This window comes from Lampris incognitus, chromosome 2 (genome assembly GCF_029633865.1).
Source record: "Lampris incognitus isolate fLamInc1 chromosome 2, fLamInc1.hap2, whole genome shotgun sequence".
NCBI lineage: Eukaryota > Metazoa > Chordata > Actinopteri > Lampriformes > Lampridae > Lampris > Lampris incognitus.
The window spans coordinates 51,666,051-51,689,498 of NC_079212.1; the positions used below are offsets into that span (position 1 = coordinate 51,666,051).

At 42.7% G+C, this 23,448-nt stretch overlaps 1 protein-coding gene across 2 annotated transcripts in view; it reads left to right on the forward strand.

The window, feature by feature from the left end:
* The window catches only part of ap4b1 (adaptor related protein complex 4 subunit beta 1), a 233,846-nt gene that overhangs the window by 149,994 nt on the left and 60,404 nt on the right, over window positions 1–23,448 (forward strand). The window lies entirely within an intron of this gene.

The following is a 23,448-nucleotide window of genomic DNA, read 5'->3' on the forward strand; positions in this document are numbered from 1 at the left end:
TAAGAGACTGAGGAGCGGTGTAGAGACGAAATACACATCTTTACTATGTAAGAGACTGAGGAGCGGTGTAGAGAGGAAATACACATTTTTACTAAGAGACTGAGGAGCGGTGTAGAGAGGAAATACACATGTTTACTATGTAAGAGACTGAGGAGCGGTGTAGAGAGGAAATACACATGTTTACTATGTAAGAGACTGAGGAGCGGTGTAGAGAGGAAATACACACGTTTACTCTGTAAGAGACTGAGGAGCGGCGTAGAGAGGAAACACATGTTTACTATGTAAGAGACTGATGAGCGGCGTAGAGAGGAAATACACATGTTTACTATGTAAGAGACTGAGGAGCGGCGTAGAAAGGAAATACACATGTTTACTATGTAAGTGACTGTGGAGCGGTGTAGAGAGGAAATACACATCTTTACTGTGTAAGAGACTGAGGAGCGGTGTAGAGAGGAAATACACATCTTTACTATGTAAGAGACTGTGGAGCGGTGTAGAGAGGAAAAAGACATCTTTACTATGTAAGAGACTGAGGAGCGGAGCAGAGAGGAAATACACATGTTTACTATGTAAGAGACTGAGGAGCGGCGTAGAGAGGAAACACACATGTTTACTATGTAAGAGAATGAGGAGCGGCGTAGAGAGGAAACACACATGTTTACTAGTTAAGAGACTGAGGAGCGGTGTAGAGAGGAAATACACATCTTTACTATGTAAGAGACTGAGGAGCGGTGTAGAGAGGAAATACACATGTTTACTATGTAAGAGACTGAGGAGCGGCGTAGAGAGGAAACACACATGTTTACTGTGTAAGAGACTGAGGAGCGGCGTAGAGAGGAAACAGACATGTTTACTAGTTAAGAGACTGAGGAGCGGTGTAGAGAGGAAATACACATCTTTACTATGTAAGAGACAGAGGAGCGGTGTAGAGAGGAAATACACATGTTTACTATGTAAGAGACTGAGGAGCGGCGTAGAGAGGAAACACACATGTTTACTGTGTAAGAGACTGAGGAGCGGCGTAGAGAGGAAACAGACATCTTCACTATGTAAGAGACTGAGCAGCGGTGTAGAGAGGAAATACACATGTTCACTATGTAAGAGACTTTTGAGCGGTGTAGAGAGGAAATACACATCTTTACTATGTAAGAGACTGAGGAGTGGTGTAGAGAGGAAATACACATCTTTACTATGTAAGAGACTGAGGAGCGGTGTAGAGAGGAAACACACATGTTTACTATGTAAGAGACTGGAGCAGCGTAGAGAGGAAATACACATGTTTACTATGTAAGAGTCTGAGGAGCGGCGTAGAGAGGAAACACATGTTTACTATGTAAGAGACTGAGGAGCGGCGTAGAGAGGAAATACACATCTTTACTATTTAAGAGACTGAGGAGCGGTGTAGAGAGGAAATACACATCATTACTATGTAAGAGACTGAGGAGCGGTGTAGAGAGGAAATACACATGTTTACTGTGTAAGAGACTGAGGAGCGGTGTAGAGAGGAAATACACATGTTTACTGTGTAAGAGACTGAGGAGCGGTGTAGAGAGGAAATACACATGTTTACTATGTAAGAGACTGAGGAGCGGCGTAGAGAGGAAACACATGTTTACTATGTAAGAGAATGAGGAGCGGCGTAGAGAGGAAACACACATGTTTACTAGTTAAGAGACTGAGGAGCGGTGTAGAGAGGAAATACACATCTTTACTATGTAAGAGACTGAGGAGCGGTGTAGAGAGGAAATACACATGTTTACTATGTAAGAGACTGAGGAGCGGCGTAGAGAGGAAACACACATGTTTACTGTGTAAGAGACTGAGGAGCGGCGTAGAGAGGAAACAGACATGTTTACTAGTTAAGAGACTGAGGAGCGGTGTAGAGAGGAAATACACATCATTACTATGTAAGAGACTGAGGAGCGGTGTAGAGAGGAAATACACATGTTTACTATGTAAGAGACTGAGGAGCGGCGTAGAGAGGAAACACACATGTTTACTGTGTAAGAGACTGAGGAGCGGCGTAGAGAGGAAACAGACATCTTCACTATGTAAGAGACTGAGCAGCGGTGTAGAGAGGAAATACACATGTTCACTATGTAAGAGACTTTTGAGCGGTGTAGAGAGGAAATACACATCTTTACTATGTAAGAGACTGAGGAGCGGTGTAGAGAGGAAATACACATCTTTACTATGTAAGAGACTGAGGAGCGGTGTAGAGAGGAAACACACATGTTTACTATGTAAGAGACTGGAGCAGCGTAGAGAGGAAATACACATGTTTACTATGTAAGAGTCTGAGGAGCGGTGTAGAGAGGAAATACACATGTTTACTATGTAAGAGACCGAGGAGCGGTGTAGAGAGGAAATACAGATCTTTACTATGTGAGACTGAGGAGCGGCGTAGAGAGGAAATACACATGTTTACTATGTAAGAGACTGAGGAGCGGTGTAGAGAGGAAATAGACATCTTTACTATGTAAGTGACTGTGGAGCGGTGTAGAGAGGAAATACACATCTTTACTATGTAAGAGACTGTGGAGCGGTGTAGAGAGGAAATACACATCTTTACTATGTAAGAGACTGAGGAGCGGTGTAGAGAGGAAATACACATGTTTACTATGTAAGAGACTGAGGAGCGGTGTACAGAGGAAACACATGTTTACTATGTAAGAGACTGAGGAGCGGCGTAGAGAGGAAATACACATCTTTACTATTTAAGAGACTGAGGAGCGGTTTAGAGAGGAAATACACATGTTTACTATGTAAGAGACTGAGGAGCGGTGTTGAGAGGAAATACACATGTTTACTATGTAAGAGACTGTGGAGCGGTGTAGAGACGGAATACACATCTTTACTATGTAAGAGACTGAGGAGCGGTGTAGAGAGGAAATACACATCTTTACTAAGAGACTGAGGAGCGGTGTAGAGACGAAATACACATGTTTACTATGTAAGAGACTGAGGAGCGGCGTAGAGAGGAAATACACATGTTTACTATGTAAGAGACTGAGGAGCGGCGTAGAGAGGAAACACACATGTTTACTATTTAAGAGACTGAGGAGCGGTTTAGAGAGGAAATACACATGTTTACTATGTAAGAGACTGAGGAGCGGTGTTGAGAGGAAATACACATGTTTACTATGTAAGAGACTGTGGAGCGGTGTAGATAGGAAATACACATGTTTACTTTGTAAGAGACTGAGGAGTGGTGTAGAGAGGAAATACACATGTTTACTATGTAAGAGACTGAGGAGCGGTGTAGAGAGGAAATACACATGTTTACTATGTAAGAGACTGTGCAGCGGCGTAGAGAGGAAATACACATGTTTACTATGTAAGAGACTGAGGAGCGGTGTAGAGAGGAAATACACATCTTTACTAAGAGACTGAGGAGCGGTGTAGAGAGGAAATACACATGTTTACTATGTAAGAGACTGAGGAGCGGTGTAGAGAGGAAATACACATGCTTACTATGTAAGAGACTGAGGAGCGGTGTAGAGAGGAAATACACATGTTTACTATGGAAGAGACTGAGGAGCGGCGTAGAGAGGAAATACACATCTTTACTATGTAAGAGACTGAGGAGCGGTGTAGAGAGGAAATACACATCTTTACTATGTAAGAGACTGAGGAGCGGCGTAGAGAGGAAATACACATGTTTACTATGTAAGAGACTGAGGAGCGGTGTAGAGAGGAAATACACATTTTTACTAAGAGACTGAGGAGCGGTGTAGAGAGGAAATACACATTTTTACTAAGAGACTGAGGAGCGGTGTAGAGACGAAATACACATCTTTACTATGTAAGAGACTGAGGAGCGGTGTAGAGAGGAAATACACATTTTTACTAAGAGACTGAGGAGCGGTGTAGAGACGAAATACACATCTTTACTATGTAAGAGACTGAGGAGCGGTGTAGAGAGGAAATACACATTTTTACTAAGAGACTGAGGAGCGGTGTAGAGAGGAAATACACATGTTTACTATGTAAGAGACTGAGGAGCGGTGTAGAGAGGAAATACACATGTTTACTATGTAAGAGACTGAGGAGCGGTGTAGAGAGGAAATACACACGTTTACTCTGTAAGAGACTGAGGAGCGGCGTAGAGAGGAAACACATGTTTACTATGTAAGAGACTGATGAGCGGCGTAGAGAGGAAATACACATGTTTACTATGTAAGAGACTGAGGAGCGGCGTAGAAAGGAAATACACATGTTTACTATGTAAGTGACTGTGGAGCGGTGTAGAGAGGAAATACACATCTTTACTGTGTAAGAGACTGAGGAGCGGTGTAGAGAGGAAATACACATCTTTACTATGTAAGAGACTGTGGAGCGGTGTAGAGAGGAAAAAGACATCTTTACTATGTAAGAGACTGAGGAGCGGAGCAGAGAGGAAATACACATGTTTACTATGTAAGAGACTGAGGAGCGGCGTAGAGAGGAAACACACATGTTTACTATGTAAGAGAATGAGGAGCGGCGTAGAGAGGAAACACACATGTTTACTAGTTAAGAGACTGAGGAGCGGTGTAGAGAGGAAATACACATCTTTACTATGTAAGAGACTGAGGAGCGGTGTAGAGAGGAAATACACATGTTTACTATGTAAGAGACTGAGGAGCGGCGTAGAGAGGAAACACACATGTTTACTGTGTAAGAGACTGAGGAGCGGCGTAGAGAGGAAACAGACATGTTTACTAGTTAAGAGACTGAGGAGCGGTGTAGAGAGGAAATACACATCTTTACTATGTAAGAGACAGAGGAGCGGTGTAGAGAGGAAATACACATGTTTACTATGTAAGAGACTGAGGAGCGGCGTAGAGAGGAAACACACATGTTTACTGTGTAAGAGACTGAGGAGCGGCGTAGAGAGGAAACAGACATCTTCACTATGTAAGAGACTGAGCAGCGGTGTAGAGAGGAAATACACATGTTCACTATGTAAGAGACTTTTGAGCGGTGTAGAGAGGAAATACACATCTTTACTATGTAAGAGACTGAGGAGTGGTGTAGAGAGGAAATACACATCTTTACTATGTAAGAGACTGAGGAGCGGTGTAGAGAGGAAACACACATGTTTACTATGTAAGAGACTGGAGCAGCGTAGAGAGGAAATACACATGTTTACTATGTAAGAGTCTGAGGAGCGGCGTAGAGAGGAAATACACATCTTTACTATTTAAGAGACTGAGGAGCGGTGTAGAGAGGAAATACACATCATTACTATGTAAGAGACTGAGGAGCGGTGTAGAGAGGAAATACACATGTTTACTGTGTAAGAGACTGAGGAGCGGTGTAGAGAGGAAATACACATGTTTACTGTGTAAGAGACTGAGGAGCGGTGTAGAGAGGAAATACACATGTTTACTATGTAAGAGACTGAGGAGCGGCGTAGAGAGGAAACACATGTTTACTATGTAAGAGAATGAGGAGCGGCGTAGAGAGGAAACACACATGTTTACTAGTTAAGAGACTGAGGAGCGGTGTAGAGAGGAAATACACATCTTTACTATGTAAGAGACTGAGGAGCGGTGTAGAGAGGAAATACACATGTTTACTATGTAAGAGACTGAGGAGCGGCGTAGAGAGGAAACACACATGTTTACTGTGTAAGAGACTGAGGAGCGGCGTAGAGAGGAAACAGACATGTTTACTAGTTAAGAGACTGAGGAGCGGTGTAGAGAGGAAATACACATCATTACTATGTAAGAGACTGAGGAGCGGTGTAGAGAGGAAATACACATGTTTACTATGTAAGAGACTGAGGAGCGGCGTAGAGAGGAAACACACATGTTTACTGTGTAAGAGACTGAGGAGCGGCGTAGAGAGGAAACAGACATCTTCACTATGTAAGAGACTGAGCAGCGGTGTAGAGAGGAAATACACATGTTCACTATGTAAGAGACTTTTGAGCGGTGTAGAGAGGAAATACACATCTTTACTATGTAAGAGACTGAGGAGCGGTGTAGAGAGGAAATACACATCTTTACTATGTAAGAGACTGAGGAGCGGTGTAGAGAGGAAACACACATGTTTACTATGTAAGAGACTGGAGCAGCGTAGAGAGGAAATACACATGTTTACTATGTAAGAGTCTGAGGAGCGGTGTAGAGAGGAAATACACATGTTTACTATGTAAGAGACCGAGGAGCGGTGTAGAGAGGAAATACAGATCTTTACTATGTGAGACTGAGGAGCGGCGTAGAGAGGAAATACACATGTTTACTATGTAAGAGACTGAGGAGCGGTGTAGAGAGGAAATAGACATCTTTACTATGTAAGTGACTGTGGAGCGGTGTAGAGAGGAAATACACATCTTTACTATGTAAGAGACTGTGGAGCGGTGTAGAGAGGAAATACACATCTTTACTATGTAAGAGACTGAGGAGCGGTGTAGAGAGGAAATACACATGTTTACTATGTAAGAGACTGAGGAGCGGTGTACAGAGGAAACACATGTTTACTATGTAAGAGACTGAGGAGCGGCGTAGAGAGGAAATACACATCTTTACTATTTAAGAGACTGAGGAGCGGTTTAGAGAGGAAATACACATGTTTACTATGTAAGAGACTGAGGAGCGGTGTTGAGAGGAAATACACATGTTTACTATGTAAGAGACTGTGGAGCGGTGTAGAGACGGAATACACATCTTTACTATGTAAGAGACTGAGGAGCGGTGTAGAGAGGAAATACACATCTTTACTAAGAGACTGAGGAGCGGTGTAGAGACGAAATACACATGTTTACTATGTAAGAGACTGAGGAGCGGCGTAGAGAGGAAATACACATGTTTACTATGTAAGAGACTGAGGAGCGGCGTAGAGAGGAAACACACATGTTTACTATTTAAGAGACTGAGGAGCGGTTTAGAGAGGAAATACACATGTTTACTATGTAAGAGACTGAGGAGCGGTGTTGAGAGGAAATACACATGTTTACTATGTAAGAGACTGTGGAGCGGTGTAGATAGGAAATACACATGTTTACTTTGTAAGAGACTGAGGAGTGGTGTAGAGAGGAAATACACATGTTTACTATGTAAGAGACTGAGGAGCGGTGTAGAGAGGAAATACACATGTTTACTATGTAAGAGACTGAGGAGCGGTGTAGAGAGGAAATACACATGTTTACTATGGAAGAGACTGAGGAGCGGCGTAGAGAGGAAATACACATCTTTACTATGTAAGAGACTGAGGAGCGGTGTAGATAGGAAATACACATCTTTACTATGTAAGAGACTGAGGAGCGGTGTAGAGACGAAATACACATGTTTACTATGTAAGAGACTGAGGAGCGGCGTAGAGAGGAAATACACATGTTTACTATGTAAGAGACTGAGGAGCGGCGTAGAAAGGAAATACACATCTTTACTATGTAAGTGACTGTGGAGCGGTGTAGAGAGGAAATACACATCTTTACTATGTAAGAGACTGAGGAGCGGTGTAGAGAGGAAATACACATCTTTACTATGTAAGAGACTGTGGAGCGGTGTAGAGAGGAAATACACATCTTTAATATGTAAGAGACTGAGGAGCGGTGTAGAGAGGAAATACACATGTTTACTATGTAAGAGACTGAGGAGCGGTGTACAGAGGAAACACATGTTTACTATGTAAGAGACTGAGGAGCGGCGTAGAGAGGAAATACACATCTTTACTATTTAAGAGACTGAGGAGCGGTTTAGAGAGGAAATACACATGTTTACTATGTAAGAGACTGAGGAGCGGTGTTGAGAGGAAATACACATGTTTACTATGTAAGAGACTGTGGAGCGGTGTAGAGACGGAATACACATCTTTACTATGTAAGAGACTGAGGAGCGGTGTAGAGAGGAAATACACATCTTTACTAAGAGACTGAGGAGTGGTGTAGAGAGGAAATACACATGTTTACTATGTAAGAGACTGAGGAGCGGTGTAGAGAGGAAATACACATGTTTACTATGTAAGAGACTGAGGAGCGGTGTAGAGAGGAAATACACATGTTTACTATGGAAGAGACTCAGGAGCGGCGTAGAGAGGAAATACACATCTTTACTATGTAAGAGACTGAGGAGCGGTGTAGAGAGGAAATACACATCTTTACTATGTAAGAGACTGAGGAGCGGTGTAGAGACGAAATACACATGTTTACTATGTAAGAGACTGAGGAGCGGCGTAGAGAGGAAATACACATGTTTACTATGTAAGAGACTGAGGAGCGGCGTAGAAAGGAAATACACATCTTTACTATGTAAGTGACTGTGGAGCGGTGTAGAGAGGAAATACACATCTTTACTATGTAAGAGACTGAGGAGCGGTGTAGAGAGGAAATACACATCTTTACTATGTAAGAGACTGTGGAGCGGTGTAGAGAGGAAATACACATCTTTAATATGTAAGAGACTGAGGAGCGGTGTAGAGAGGAAATACACATGTTTACTATGGAAGAGACTCAGGAGCGGCGTAGAGAGGAAATACACATCTTTACTATGTAAGAGACTGAGGAGCGGTGTAGAGAGGAAATACACATCTTTACTATGTAAGAGACTGAGGAGCGGTGTAGAGACGAAATACACATGTTTACTATGTAAGAGACTGAGGAGCGGCGTAGAGAGGAAATACACATGTTTACTATGTAAGAGACTGAGGAGCGGCGTAGAAAGGAAATACACATCTTTACTATGTAAGTGACTGTGGAGCGGTGTAGAGAGGAAATACACATCTTTACTATGTAAGAGACTGAGGAGCGGTGTAGAGAGGAAATACACATCTTTACTATGTAAGAGACTGTGGAGCGGTGTAGAGAGGAAATACACATCTTTAATATGTAAGAGACTGAGGAGCGGTGTAGAGAGGAAATACACATGTTTACTATGTAAGAGACTGAGGAGCGGTGTACAGAGGAAACACATGTTTACTATGTAAGAGACTGAGGAGCGGCGTAGAGAGGAAATACACATCTTTACTATTTAAGAGACTGAGGAGCGGTTTAGAGAGGAAATACACATGTTTACTATGTAAGAGACTGAGGAGCGGTGTTGAGAGGAAATACACATGTTTACTATGTAAGAGACTGTGGAGCGGTGTAGAGACGGAATACACATCTTTACTATGTAAGAGACTGAGGAGCGGTGTAGAGAGGAAATACACATCTTTACTAAGAGACTGAGGAGTGGTGTAGAGAGGAAATACACATGTTTACTATGTAAGAGACTGAGGAGCGGTGTAGAGAGGAAATACACATGTTTACTATGTAAGAGACTGAGGAGCGGTGTAGAGAGGAAATACACATCTTTACTGTGTAAGAGACTGAGGAGCGGTGTAGAGAGGAAATACACATCTTTACTATGTAAGAGACTGTGGAGCGGTGTAGAGAGGAAAAAGACATCTTTACTATGTAAGAGACTGAGGAGCGGAGCAGAGAGGAAATACACATGTTTACTATGTAAGAGACTGAGGAGCGGCGTAGAGAGGAAACACACATGTTTACTATGTAAGAGAATGAGGAGCGGCGTAGAGAGGAAACACACATGTTTACTAGTTAAGAGACTGAGGAGCGGTGTAGAGAGGAAATACACATCTTTACTATGTAAGAGACTGAGGAGCGGTGTAGAGAGGAAATACACATGTTTACTATGTAAGAGACTGAGGAGCGGCGTAGAGAGGAAACACACATGTTTACTGTGTAAGAGACTGAGGAGCGGCGTAGAGAGGAAACAGACATGTTTACTAGTTAAGAGACTGAGGAGCGGTGTAGAGAGGAAATACACATCTTTACTATGTAAGAGACAGAGGAGCGGTGTAGAGAGGAAATACACATGTTTACTATGTAAGAGACTGAGGAGCGGCGTAGAGAGGAAACACACATGTTTACTGTGTAAGAGACTGAGGAGCGGCGTAGAGAGGAAACAGACATCTTCACTATGTAAGAGACTGAGCAGCGGTGTAGAGAGGAAATACACATGTTCACTATGTAAGAGACTTTTGAGCGGTGTAGAGAGGAAATACACATCTTTACTATGTAAGAGACTGAGGAGTGGTGTAGAGAGGAAATACACATCTTTACTATGTAAGAGACTGAGGAGCGGTGTAGAGAGGAAACACACATGTTTACTATGTAAGAGACTGGAGCAGCGTAGAGAGGAAATACACATGTTTACTATGTAAGAGTCTGAGGAGCGGCGTAGAGAGGAAACACATGTTTACTATGTAAGAGACTGAGGAGCGGCGTAGAGAGGAAATACACATCTTTACTATTTAAGAGACTGAGGAGCGGCGTAGAGAGGAAATACACATGTTTACTATGTAAGAGACTGAGGAGCGGTGTAGAGAGGAAATACACATGTTTACTGTGTAAGAGACTGAGGAGCGGTGTAGAGAGGAAATACACATGTTTACTGTGTAAGAGACTGAGGAGCGGTGTAGAGAGGAAATACACATGTTTACTATGTAAGAGACTGAGGAGCGGCGTAGAGAGGAAACACATGTTTACTATGTAAGAGAATGAGGAGCGGCGTAGAGAGGAAACACACATGTTTACTAGTTAAGAGACTGAGGAGCGGTGTAGAGAGGAAATACACATCTTTACTATGTAAGAGACTGAGGAGCGGTGTAGAGAGGAAATACACATGTTTACTATGTAAGAGACTGAGGAGCGGCGTAGAGAGGAAACACACATGTTTACTGTGTAAGAGACTGAGGAGCGGCGTAGAGAGGAAACAGACATGTTTACTAGTTAAGAGACTGAGGAGCGGTGTAGAGAGGAAATACACATCATTACTATGTAAGAGACTGAGGAGCGGTGTAGAGAGGAAATACACATGTTTACTATGTAAGAGACTGAGGAGCGGCGTAGAGAGGAAACACACATGTTTACTGTGTAAGAGACTGAGGAGCGGCGTAGAGAGGAAACAGACATCTTCACTATGTAAGAGACTGAGCAGCGGTGTAGAGAGGAAATACACATGTTCACTATGTAAGAGACTTTTGAGCGGTGTAGAGAGGAAATACACATCTTTACTATGTAAGAGACTGAGGAGCGGTGTAGAGAGGAAATACACATCTTTACTATGTAAGAGACTGAGGAGCGGTGTAGAGAGGAAACACACATGTTTACTATGTAAGAGACTGGAGCAGCGTAGAGAGGAAATACACATGTTTACTATGTAAGAGTCTGAGGAGCGGTGTAGAGAGGAAATACACATGTTTACTATGTAAGAGACCGAGGAGCGGTGTAGAGAGGAAATACAGATCTTTACTATGTGAGACTGAGGAGCGGCGTAGAGAGGAAATACACATGTTTACTATGTAAGAGACTGAGGAGCGGTGTAGAGAGGAAATAGACATCTTTACTATGTAAGTGACTGTGGAGCGGTGTAGAGAGGAAATACACATCTTTACTATGTAAGAGACTGTGGAGCGGTGTAGAGAGGAAATACACATCTTTACTATGTAAGAGACTGAGGAGCGGTGTAGAGAGGAAATACACATGTTTACTATGTAAGAGACTGAGGAGCGGTGTACAGAGGAAACACATGTTTACTATGTAAGAGACTGAGGAGCGGCGTAGAGAGGAAATACACATCTTTACTATTTAAGAGACTGAGGAGCGGTTTAGAGAGGAAATACACATGTTTACTATGTAAGAGACTGAGGAGCGGTGTTGAGAGGAAATACACATGTTTACTATGTAAGAGACTGTGGAGCGGTGTAGAGACGGAATACACATCTTTACTATGTAAGAGACTGAGGAGCGGTGTAGAGAGGAAATACACATCTTTACTAAGAGACTGAGGAGCGGTGTAGAGACGAAATACACATGTTTACTATGTAAGAGACAGGAGCGGCGTAGAGAGGAAATACACATGTTTACTATGTAAGAGACTGAGGAGCGGCGTAGAGAGGAAACACACATGTTTACTATTTAAGAGACTGAGGAGCGGTTTAGAGAGGAAATACACATGTTTACTATGTAAGAGACTGAGGAGCGGTGTTGAGAGGAAATACACATGTTTACTATGTAAGAGACTGTGGAGCGGTGTAGATAGGAAATACACATGTTTACTTTGTAAGAGACTGAGGAGTGGTGTAGAGAGGAAATACACATGTTTACTATGTAAGAGACTGAGGAGCGGTGTAGAGAGGAAATACACATGTTTACTATGTAAGAGACTGTGCAGCGGCGTAGAGAGGAAATACACATGTTTACTATGTAAGAGACTGAGGAGCGGTGTAGAGAGGAAATACACATCTTTACTAAGAGACTGAGGAGCGGTGTAGAGAGGAAATACACATGTTTACTATGTAAGAGACTGAGGAGCGGTGTAGAGAGGAAATACACATGCTTACTATGTAAGAGACTGAGGAGCGGTGTAGAGAGGAAATACACATGTTTACTATGGAAGAGACTGAGGAGCGGCGTAGAGAGGAAATACACATCTTTACTATGTAAGAGACTGAGGAGCGGTGTAGAGAGGAAATACACATCTTTACTATGTAAGAGACTGAGGAGCGGCGTAGAGAGGAAATACACATGTTTACTATGTAAGAGACTGAGGAGCGGTGTAGAGAGGAAATACACATTTTTACTAAGAGACTGAGGAGCGGTGTAGAGAGGAAATACACATTTTTACTAAGAGACTGAGGAGCGGTGTAGAGACGAAATACACATCTTTACTATGTAAGAGACTGAGGAGCGGTGTAGAGAGGAAATACACATTTTTACTAAGAGACTGAGGAGCGGTGTAGAGACGAAATACACATCTTTACTATGTAAGAGACTGAGGAGCGGTGTAGAGAGGAAATACACATTTTTACTAAGAGACTGAGGAGCGGTGTAGAGAGGAAATACACATGTTTACTATGTAAGAGACTGAGGAGCGGTGTAGAGAGGAAATACACATGTTTACTATGTAAGAGACTGAGGAGCGGTGTAGAGAGGAAATACACACGTTTACTCTGTAAGAGACTGAGGAGCGGCGTAGAGAGGAAACACATGTTTACTATGTAAGAGACTGATGAGCGGCGTAGAGAGGAAATACACATGTTTACTATGTAAGAGACTGAGGAGCGGCGTAGAAAGGAAATACACATGTTTACTATGTAAGTGACTGTGGAGCGGTGTAGAGAGGAAATACACATCTTTACTGTGTAAGAGACTGAGGAGCGGTGTAGAGAGGAAATACACATCTTTACTATGTAAGAGACTGTGGAGCGGTGTAGAGAGGAAAAAGACATCTTTACTATGTAAGAGACTGAGGAGCGGAGCAGAGAGGAAATACACATGTTTACTATGTAAGAGACTGAGGAGCGGCGTAGAGAGGAAACACACATGTTTACTATGTAAGAGAATGAGGAGCGGCGTAGAGAGGAAACACACATGTTTACTAGTTAAGAGACTGAGGAGCGGTGTAGAGAGGAAATACACATCTTTACTATGTAAGAGACTGAGGAGCGGTGTAGAGAGGAAATACACATGTTTACTATGTAAGAGACTGAGGAGCGGCGTAGAGAGGAAACACACATGTTTACTGTGTAAGAGACTGAGGAGCGGCGTAGAGAGGAAACAGACATGTTTACTAGTTAAGAGACTGAGGAGCGGTGTAGAGAGGAAATACACATCTTTACTATGTAAGAGACAGAGGAGCGGTGTAGAGAGGAAATACACATGTTTACTATGTAAGAGACTGAGGAGCGGCGTAGAGAGGAAACACACATGTTTACTGTGTAAGAGACTGAGGAGCGGCGTAGAGAGGAAACAGACATCTTCACTATGTAAGAGACTGAGCAGCGGTGTAGAGAGGAAATACACATGTTCACTATGTAAGAGACTTTTGAGCGGTGTAGAGAGGAAATACACATCTTTACTATGTAAGAGACTGAGGAGTGGTGTAGAGAGGAAATACACATCTTTACTATGTAAGAGACTGAGGAGCGGTGTAGAGAGGAAACACACATGTTTACTATGTAAGAGACTGGAGCAGCGTAGAGAGGAAATACACATGTTTACTATGTAAGAGTCTGAGGAGCGGCGTAGAGAGGAAATACACATCTTTACTATTTAAGAGACTGAGGAGCGGTGTAGAGAGGAAATACACATCATTACTATGTAAGAGACTGAGGAGCGGTGTAGAGAGGAAATACACATGTTTACTGTGTAAGAGACTGAGGAGCGGTGTAGAGAGGAAATACACATGTTTACTGTGTAAGAGACTGAGGAGCGGTGTAGAGAGGAAATACACATGTTTACTATGTAAGAGACTGAGGAGCGGCGTAGAGAGGAAACACATGTTTACTATGTAAGAGAATGAGGAGCGGCGTAGAGAGGAAACACACATGTTTACTAGTTAAGAGACTGAGGAGCGGTGTAGAGAGGAAATACACATCTTTACTATGTAAGAGACTGAGGAGCGGTGTAGAGAGGAAATACACATGTTTACTATGTAAGAGACTGAGGAGCGGCGTAGAGAGGAAACACACATGTTTACTGTGTAAGAGACTGAGGAGCGGCGTAGAGAGGAAACAGACATGTTTACTAGTTAAGAGACTGAGGAGCGGTGTAGAGAGGAAATACACATCATTACTATGTAAGAGACTGAGGAGCGGTGTAGAGAGGAAATACACATGTTTACTATGTAAGAGACTGAGGAGCGGCGTAGAGAGGAAACACACATGTTTACTGTGTAAGAGACTGAGGAGCGGCGTAGAGAGGAAACAGACATCTTCACTATGTAAGAGACTGAGCAGCGGTGTAGAGAGGAAATACACATGTTCACTATGTAAGAGACTTTTGAGCGGTGTAGAGAGGAAATACACATCTTTACTATGTAAGAGACTGAGGAGCGGTGTAGAGAGGAAATACACATCTTTACTATGTAAGAGACTGAGGAGCGGTGTAGAGAGGAAACACACATGTTTACTATGTAAGAGACTGGAGCAGCGTAGAGAGGAAATACACATGTTTACTATGTAAGAGTCTGAGGAGCGGTGTAGAGAGGAAATACACATGTTTACTATGTAAGAGACCGAGGAGCGGTGTAGAGAGGAAATACAGATCTTTACTATGTGAGACTGAGGAGCGGCGTAGAGAGGAAATACACATGTTTACTATGTAAGAGACTGAGGAGCGGTGTAGAGAGGAAATAGACATCTTTACTATGTAAGTGACTGTGGAGCGGTGTAGAGAGGAAATACACATCTTTACTATGTAAGAGACTGTGGAGCGGTGTAGAGAGGAAATACACATCTTTACTATGTAAGAGACTGAGGAGCGGTGTAGAGAGGAAATACACATGTTTACTATGTAAGAGACTGAGGAGCGGTGTACAGAGGAAACACATGTTTACTATGTAAGAGACTGAGGAGCGGCGTAGAGAGGAAATACACATCTTTACTATTTAAGAGACTGAGGAGCGGTTTAGAGAGGAAATACACATGTTTACTATGTAAGAGACTGAGGAGCGGTGTTGAGAGGAAATACACATGTTTACTATGTAAGAGACTGTGGAGCGGTGTAGAGACGGAATACACATCTTTACTATGTAAGAGACTGAGGAGCGGTGTAGAGAGGAAATACACATCTTTACTAAGAGACTGAGGAGCGGTGTAGAGACGAAATACACATGTTTACTATGTAAGAGACTGAGGAGCGGCGTAGAGAGGAAATACACATGTTTACTATGTAAGAGACTGAGGAGCGGCGTAGAGAGGAAACACACATGTTTACTATTTAAGAGACTGAGGAGCGGTTTAGAGAGGAAATACACATGTTTACTATGTAAGAGACTGAGGAGCGGTGTTGAGAGGAAATACACATGTTTACTATGTAAGAGACTGTGGAGCGGTGTAGATAGGAAATACACATGTTTACTTTGTAAGAGACTGAGGAGTGGTGTAGAGAGGAAATACACATGTTTACTATGTAAGAGACTGAGGAGCGGTGTAGAGAGGAAATACACATGTTTACTATGTAAGAGACTGAGGAGCGGTGTAGAGAGGAAATACACATGTTTACTATGGAAGAGACTGAGGAGCGGCGTAGAGAGGAAATACACATCTTTACTATGTAAGAGACTGAGGAGCGGTGTAGATAGGAAATACACATCTTTACTATGTAAGAGACTGAGGAGCGGTGTAGAGACGAAATACACATGTTTACTATGTAAGAGACTGAGGAGCGGCGTAGAGAGGAAATACACATGTTTACTATGTAAGAGACTGAGGAGCGGCGTAGAAAGGAAATACACATCTTTACTATGTAAGTGACTGTGGAGCGGTGTAGAGAGGAAATACACATCTTTACTATGTAAGAGACTGAGGAGCGGTGTAGAGAGGAAATACACATCTTTACTATGTAAGAGACTGTGGAGCGGTGTAGAGAGGAAATACACATCTTTAATATGTAAGAGACTGAGGAGCGGTGTAGAGAGGAAATACACATGTTTACTATGTAAGAGACTGAGGAGCGGTGTACAGAGGAAACACATGTTTACTATGTAAGAGACTGAGGAGCGGCGTAGAGAGGAAATACACATCTTTACTATTTAAGAGACTGAGGAGCGGTTTAGAGAGGAAATACACATGTTTACTATGTAAGAGACTGAGGAGCGGTGTTGAGAGGAAATACACATGTTTACTATGTAAGAGACTGTGGAGCGGTGTAGAGACGGAATACACATCTTTACTATGTAAGAGACTGAGGAGCGGTGTAGAGAGGAAATACACATCTTTACTAAGAGACTGAGGAGTGGTGTAGAGAGGAAATACACATGTTTACTATGTAAGAGACTGAGGAGCGGTGTAGAGAGGAAATACACATGTTTACTATGTAAGAGACTGAGGAGCGGTGTAGAGAGGAAATACACATGTTTACTATGGAAGAGACTCAGGAGCGGCGTAGAGAGGAAATACACATCTTTACTATGTAAGAGACTGAGGAGCGGTGTAGAGAGGAAATACACATCTTTACTATGTAAGAGACTGAGGAGCGGTGTAGAGACGAAATACACATGTTTACTATGTAAGAGACTGAGGAGCGGCGTAGAGAGGAAATACACATGTTTACTATGTAAGAGACTGAGGAGCGGCGTAGAGAGGAAACACACATGTTTACTATTTAAGAGACTGAGGAGCGGTTTAGAGAGGAAATACACATGTTTACTATGTAAGAGACTGAGGAGCGGTGTTGAGAGGAAATACACATGTTTACTATGTAAGAGACTGTGGAGCGGTGTAGAGACGGAATACACATCTTTACTATGTAAGAGACTGAGGAGCGGTGTAGAGAGGAAATACACATCTTTACTAAGAGACTGAGGAGTGGTGTAGAGAGGAAATACACATGTTTACTATGTAAGAGACTGAGGAGCGGTGTAGAGAGGAAATACACATGTTTACTATGTAAGAGACTGAGGAGCGGTGTAGAGAGGAAATACACATGTTTACTATGGAAGAGACTCAGGAGCGGCGTAGAGAGGAAATACACATCTTTACTATGTAAGAGACTGAGGAGCGGTGTAGAGAGGAAATACACATCTTTACTATGTAAGAGACTGAGGAGCGGTGTAGAGACGAAATACACATGTTTACTATGTAAGAGACTGAGGAGCGGCGTAGAGAGGAAATACACATGTTTACTATGTAAGAGACTGAGGAGCGGCGTAGAGAGGAAACACACATGTTCACTATGTAAGAGACTGAGGAGCGGCGTAGAAAGGAAATACACATGTTTACTATGTAAGAGACTGAGGAGCGGCGTAGAAAGGAAATACACATCTTTACTATGTAAGTGACTGTGGAGCGCTGTAGAGAGGAAATACACATGTTTACTATGTAAGAGACTGAGGAGTGGTGTAGAGAGGAAATACACATGTTTACTATGTAAGAGACTGTGGAGCGGTGTAGAGAGGAAATACACATGTTTACTGTGTAAGAGACTGAGGAGCGTTGTTGAGAGGAAACACACATGTTTACTATGTAAGAGACTGTGGAGCGGTGTAGAGAGGAAATACACATCTTTACTATGTAAGAGACTGAGGAGCGGTGTAGAGAGGAAATACACATCTTTACTAAGAGACTGTGGAGCGGTGTAGAGAGGAAATACACATCTTTACTATGTAAGAGACTGAGGAGCGGTGTAGAGAGGAAATACACATCTTTACTATGTAAGAGACTGGAGCGGTGTAGAGAGGAAAAACACATCTTTACTATGTATGAGACTGAGGAGCGGTGTAGAGAGGAAATACACATCTTTACTATGTAAGAGACTGAGGAGCGGTGTTGAGAGGAAATACACATGTTTACTATGTAAGAGACTGTGGAGCGGTGTAGAGACGAAATACACATCTTTACTATGTAAGAGACTGAGGAGCGGTGTAGAGAGGAAATACACATCTTTACTAAGAGACTGAGGAGCGGTGTAGAGAGGAAATACACATGTTTACTATGTAAGAGACTGAGGAGCGGTGTAGAGAGGAAATACACATCCTTACTATGTGAGAGACTGAGGAGCGGTGTAGAGAGGAAATACACATGTTTACTATGGAAGAGACTGAGGAGCGGCGTAGAGAGGAAATACACATCTTTACTATGTAAGAGACTGAGGAGCGGTGTAGAGAGGAAATACACATCTTTACTATGTAAGAGACTGAGGAGCGGTGTAGAGACGAAATACACATGTTTACTATGTAAGAGACTGAGGAGCGGCGTAGAGAGGAAATACACATGTTTACTATGTAAGAGACTGAGGAGCGGCGTAGAGAGGAAATACACATATTTACTATGTAAGACACTGAGGAGCGGCGTAGAAAGGAAATACACATCTTTACTATGTAAGTGACTGTGGAGCGCTGTAGAGAGGAAATACACATCTTTACTATGTAAGAGACTGAGGAGCGGTGTAGAGAGGAAATACACATCTTTACTATGTAAGAGACTGTGGAGCGGTGTAGAGAGGAAAAACACATCTTTACAATGTAAGAGACTGAGGAGCGGAGCAGAGAGGAAATACACATGTTTACTATGTAAGAGACTTAGGAGCGGCGTAGAGAGGAAACACATGTTTACTATGTAAGAGACTGAGGAGCGGCGTAGAGAGGAAATACACATCTTTACTATTTAAGAGACTGAGGAGCGGTGTAGAGAGGAAATACACATGTTTACTATGTAAGAGACTGAGGAGCGGTGTTGAGAGGAAATACACATGTTTACTATGTAAGAGACTGGACCGGTGTAGAGAGGAAACAAACATATTTATTATGTAAGAGACTGAGGAGCGGCGTAGAGAGGAAATACACGTTTACTATGTAAGAGACTGAGGAGCGGCGTAGAGAGGAAATACACATCTTTACTATGTAAGAGACTGAGGAGCGGTGTAGAGAGGAAATACACATCTTTACTATGTAAGAGACTGAGGAGCGGTGTAGAGAGGAAAAACACATCTTTACTATGTAAGAGACTGAGGAGCGGAGCAGAGAGGAAATACACATGTTTACTATGTAAGAGACTTAGGAGCGGCGTAGAGAGGAAACACATGTTTACTATGTAAGAGACTGAGGAGCGGCGTAGAGAGGAAATACACATCTTTACTATTTAAGAGACTGAGGAGCGGTGTAGAGAGGAAATACACATGTTTACTATGTAAGAGACTGAGGAGCGGTGTTGAGAGGAAATACACATGTTTACTATGTAAGAGACTGTGGAGCGGTGTAGAGACGAAATACACATCTTTACTATGTAAGAGACTGAGGAGCGGTGTAGAGAGGAAATACACATCTTTACTAAGAGACTGAGGAGCGGTGTAGAGAGGAAATACACATGTTTACTATGTAATAGACTGAGGAGCGGTGTAGAGAGGAAATACACATGTTTACTATGTAAGAGACTGAGGAGCGGTGTAGAGAGGAAATACACACGTTTACTATGGAAGAGACTCAGGAGCGGCGTAGAGAGGAAATACACACGTTTACTATGTAAGAGACTGAGGGGCGGCGTAGAGAGGAAATACACATGTTTACTATGTAAGAGACTGAGGAGCGGCGTAGAGAGGAAACACATGTTTACTATGTAAGAGACTGTGGAGCGGTGTAGAGAGGAAAAACACATCTTTACTATGTAAGAGACTGAGGAGCGGAGCAGAGAGGAAATACACATGTTTACTATGTAAGAGACTGAGGAGCGGTGTTGAGAGGAAATACACATGTTTACTATGTAAGAGACTCTGGAGCGGTGTAGAGACGAAATACACATCTTTACTATGTAAGAGACTGAGGAGCGGTGTAGAGAGGAAATACACATCTTTACTAAGAGACTGAGGAGCGGTGTAGAGAGGAAATACACATGTTTACTATGTAAGAGACTGAGGAGCGGTGTAGAGAGGAAATACACATGTTTACTATGTAAGAGACTGAGGAGCGGTGTAGAGAGGAAATACACACGTTTACTATGGACGAGACTCAGGAGCGGCGTAGAGAGGAAATACACACGTTTACTATGTAAGAGACTGAGGGGCGGCGTAGAGAGGAAAAACACATGTTTACTATGTAAGAGACTGAGGAGCGGCGTAGAGAGGAAATACACATGTTTACTATGTAAGAGACTGAGGAGCGGCGTAGAGAGGAAACACATGTTTACTATGTAAGAGACTGAGGAGCGGTGTAGAGAGGAAATACACATGTTTACTATGTAAGAGACTGAGGAGCGGCGTAGAGAGGAAACACATGTTTACTATGTAAGAGACTGAGGAGCGGCGTAGAGAGGAAATACACATGTTTACTATGTAAGAGACTGAGGAGCGGCGTAGAGAGGAAATACACATCTTTACTATGTAAGAGACTGGAGCGGTGTAGAGAGGAAAAAGACATCTTTACTATGTAAGAGACTGAGGAGCGGAGCAGAGAGGAAATACACATGTTTACTATGTAAGAGACTTAGGAGCGGCGTAGAGAGGAAACACATGTTTACTATGTAAGAGACTGAGGAGCGGCGTAGAGAGGAAATACACATCTTTACTATTTAAGAGACTGAGGAGCGGTGTAGAGAGGAAATACACATCATTACTATGTAAGAGACTGAGGAGCGGTGTAGAGAGGAAATACACATGTTTACTGTGTAAGAGACTGAGGAGCGGTGTAGAGAGGAAATACACATGTTTACTGTGTAAGAGACTGAGGAGCGGTGTAGAGAGGAAATACACATGTTTACTATGTAAGAGACTGAGGTGCGGCGTAGAGAGGAAACACACATGTTTACTATGTAAGAGAATGAGGAGCGGCGTAGAGAGGAAACACACATGTTTACTAGTTAAGAGACTGAGGAGCGGTGTAGAGAGGAAATACACATGTTTACTATGTAAGAGACTGAGGAGCGGCGTAGAGAGGAAACACACATGTTTACTGTGTAAGAGACTGAGGAGCGGCGTAGAGAGGAAACAGACATCTTCACTATGTAAGAGACTGAGCAGCGGTGTAGAGAGGAAATACACATGTTCACTATGTAAGAGACTTTTGAGCGGTGTAGAGAGGAAATACACATCTTTACTATGTAAGAGTCTGAGGAGCGGTGTAGAGAGGAAATACACATGTTTACTATGTGAGACTGAGGAGCGGCGTAGAGAGGAAATACACATGTTTACTATGTAAGAGACTGAGGAGCGGTGTAGAGAGGAAATACACATCTTTACTATGTAAGTGACTGTGGAGCGGTGTAGAGAGGAAATACACATCTTTACTATGTAAGAGACTGAGGAGCGGTGTAGAGAGGAAATACACATCTTTACTATGTAAGAGACTGTGGAGCGGTGTAGAGAGGAAATACACATCTTTACTATGTAAGAGACTGAGGAGTGGTGTAGAGAGGAAATACACATGTTTACTATGTAAGAGACTGAGGAGCGGTGTACAGAGGAAACACATGTTTACTATGTAAGAGACTGAGGAGCGGCGTAGAGAGGAAATACACATCTTTACTATTTAAGAGACTGAGGAGCGGTGTAGAGAGGAAATACACATGTTTACTATGTAAGAGACTGAGGAGCGGTGTTGAGAGGAAATACACATGTTTACTATGTAAGAGACTGTGGAGCGGTGTAGAGACGAAATACACATCTTTACTATGTAAGAGACTGAGGAGCGGTGTAGAGAGGAAATACACATCTTTACTAAGAGACTGAGGAGCGGTGTAGAGAGGAAATACACATGTTTACTATGTAAGAGACTGAGGAGCGGTGTAGAGAGGAAATACACATTTTTACTATGTAAGAGACTGAGGAGCGGCGTAGAGAGGAAATACACATGTTTACTATGTAAGTGACTGTGCAGCGGCGTAGAGAGGAAATACACATGTTTACTATGTAAGAGACTGAGGAGCGGTGTAGAGAGGAAATACACATCTTTACTAAGAGACTGAGGAGCGGTGTAGAGAGGAAATACACATGTTTACTATGTAAGAGACTGAGGAGCGGTGTAGAGAGGAAATACACATGCTTACTATGTAAGAGACTGAGGAGCGGTGTAGAGAGGAAATACACATCTTTACTATGTAAGAGACTGAGGAGCGGTGTAGAGACGAAATACACATGTTTACTATGTAAGAGACTGAGGAGCGGCGTAGAGAGGAAATACACATGTTTACTATGTAAGAGACTGAGGAGCGGCGTAGAGAGGAAACAAACATGTTTATTATGTAAGAGACTGAGGAGCGGCGTAGAGAGGAAATACACGTTTACTATGTAAGAGACTGAGGAGCGGCGTAGAGAGGAAATACACATCTTTACTATGTAAGAGACTGAGGAGCGGTGTAGAGAGGAAATACACATCTTTACTATGTAAGAGACTGTGGAGCGGTGTAGAGAGGAAAAACACATCTTTACTATGTAAGAGACTGAGGAGCGGCGTAGAGAGGAAATACACACGTTTACTATGTAAGAGACTGAGGAGCGGCGTAGAGAGGAAACACACATGTTTACTGTGTAAGAGACTGAGGAGCGGCGTAGAGAGGAAACAGACATCTTCACTATGTAAGAGACTGAGCAGCGGTGTAGAGAGGAAATACACATGTTCACTATGTAAGAGACTTTTGAGCGGTGTAGAGAGGAAATACACATCTTTACTATGTAAGAGTCTGAGGAGCGGTGTAGAGAGGAAATACACATGTTTACTATGTGAGACTGAGGAGCGGCGTAGAGAGGAAATACACATGTTTACTATGTAAGAGACTGAGGAGCGGTGTAGAGAGGAAATACACATCTTTACTATGTAAGTGACTGTGGAGCGGTGTAGAGAGGAAATACACATCTTTACTATGTAAGAGACTGAGGAGCGGTGTAGAGAGGAAATACACATCTTTACTATGTAAGAGACTGTGGAGCGGTGTAGAGAGGAAATACACATCTTTACTATGTAAGAGACTGAGGAGTGGTGTAGAGAGGAAATACACATGTTTACTATGTAAGAGACTGAGGAGCGG